A 2,552-nucleotide genomic window follows, 5' to 3' on the forward strand; every position below is an offset into this window, starting at 1 on the left:
TTGCCAGCCCGCTCAGAGATGTGTATAAGAGACAGCATCAAATGGAACAACTTTAGGGGGCGTCGTGAAAAAAATTTAAAAGTCAAAAATAAGGTCCACTCTAATATATACATATATATGTATACTGGATGTCTTGTACTCTGGTCAGCGTTTGTGGGGAGGTAATGTGGACCAAACTGAACAAAAAAGTCCTCTACCATTTTGCGATCTTCGCAATAGTTATCGAGATACTGATCATTAAAAAAAAAATTTACGCCAAGTATATGTATACAAGTGTATCGCACATTAGATAAATGATGCGCGCGGAACGCGCGCTTTGTTTTGTTCTAGTTATAATCAAAAAATGTATGTTTTCTGAATACTTGTTGATGAGGAAAAGGAAAAATATGTTTTAATGTGAAAGTTAACAAAAAAATCTCATATACAAAAGAAATAAATTATATTTAAATGGTGACAAATATACTTTATAAATTGTTTACTTAAATTTAAAGTGAATAAAAAATATTATTTTAATAATTATCTTAAAATTGAATAGTTGACTAGCGAAAACAAAAGTATAATTTATTATATTAATGTTATTAATGTTATTAGAATTATTTATTATATAATCCTTTTATATTATGCAATTATATATTTAAAGGAACTGTCTGAACTTTTAAAAACATTGTTGGCATACCAATTAAACAGTGCACATCTTTCGCGAACACTAAACAAATCGAGGTCTCGCATTTTATGCGCATTTATATGCAGTTTTACGTTTTAATTTATAACGGCATAATGTGCATGTTACAAAAATTATAATGCCATAAAAAGCCATTTTTAGTCTTTTCTAGCCTCAAAAATATACAACATACCAGTAAATATACGAATTAATATATGTAAATAAGACGTAGATTAAGAAATACATACATTTTCAATACTGCGAAAAAGTAACGTAAACCATAACACCGGTCTGTGAAACCGCTAATAATCAGTCAATTTAATAATAATAAATTATTAATAATAATCAAACAATTAAATGATAAAATAATCGATTAAATGGTATTAAATCAACAAAATTATAATTAAATTATAATTAAATGATAACTATATTAAGCGTTAACAATAGATATTTTTAACTCCATGGGCCGCCGCCACGTTGGCAGTGCCGTCATTTTGGACACGATACTGCCATTTTGATCAAAGATTCACGTGTTCCAGAAGGTTCTTTCTCTCTGCCACGTGTTATCTTTCCTCCCTCCCACACGTTTCCGGAAGATTCTCTCTCCCACGCATAATTGAAAGGTTTGCGTTCTTTTTCTCCCCCACCTGTTATCTTTTTCTAATAGAATGCGATAACTATTATGTAAAGCAGAATTTTAATACAAAGTTTGTCAAATATGATAACTATATTAATTAAGAAAGAAAATAAAAAAGAAAGATATTAAGGAGAAATATTAATTGCTACATCTATTATTATTACATATATAAGAAACAATGCTACGCAATTTTCGTTAAAGCATTGACGTTTTATAAAAATTAAATTTTTAAGGCATATATTTTATAAGTATTAATGGGGGAGCCTGGTTTAGCACGCTGAAAAATTAGATGATTTTTTGGAATATTTTTTAGAAAACTATACAATCAATTTTTTTTATAGGGCAGTTTCTTATACTATTGAACTAATAAGAAAATATTATTTTGCCAGAAAAAAATATTTATTAAGCAAGTAATAATAACTTTTTATTCGGCACGTCGGCGGTGATAGTGTTTGGCGGCAAGCAATGTAACGTCACTAATTGTATTTGTCTGAAATAAAAAATCTAAAAAGATTATTATTTATTAAGAGTTTATGATTTTACGCATTAAGTTAAGATTTTACGCATTAACTGAGTCTATTTTTAAAAAAAATAATGCAAAATCGAAAAATCGCGACACTTGGAAAAAGAAGATAGCGATTTTGACAAAAAATTGTTCGTGTTTATTATGCAAATAAAAATTATTTAATTAGATAATATTATTATAAACAGTGGTCAAGTTATTAGGGAAATATTTGCACAGATGTGTTCAAAGACCCAAGTCAATCGGATGAATAGTTTTTGAGTTATCTTGCACGCCGTCAAACACCATTACTGTCGAATAAATGTTATTATTACTTGCATAATAAATACTTTTTTCTGGCAAAAAAATATTTTTTTATTAGTTCAATAAAATAAGAAATTATCCTACAAAGTTCAAAAGGATTGTTTGAAGTTTCCTAAAAAAAAATTCCCAAAAAACATCTAATTTTTCAACGTGCTAAACCAGACTCCCCCATTAATACTTGTAAAATATATGTCTTAAAAATTTAATTTTATTAAAACGTCAATGCTTTGACAAAAATTACATAGCATTGTTTCTTATATGTATATGTAATAATAATAGATGTAACAAAAAAGATGTAATATTTCTCCTTAATATCTTTCTTTCTTATTTTCTTTTATAATTAATAGTTATCACATTTGACAAGCTTTGTATTAAAATTCTGCTTTACATAATAATAATTATAATAGTTATATATATAATAGTTATAT

This window comes from Wasmannia auropunctata, unplaced genomic scaffold (genome assembly GCF_000956235.1).
Source record: "Wasmannia auropunctata unplaced genomic scaffold, wasmannia.A_1.0 LD336085.1, whole genome shotgun sequence".
Classification (NCBI taxonomy): Eukaryota; Metazoa; Arthropoda; class Insecta; order Hymenoptera; family Formicidae; genus Wasmannia; species Wasmannia auropunctata.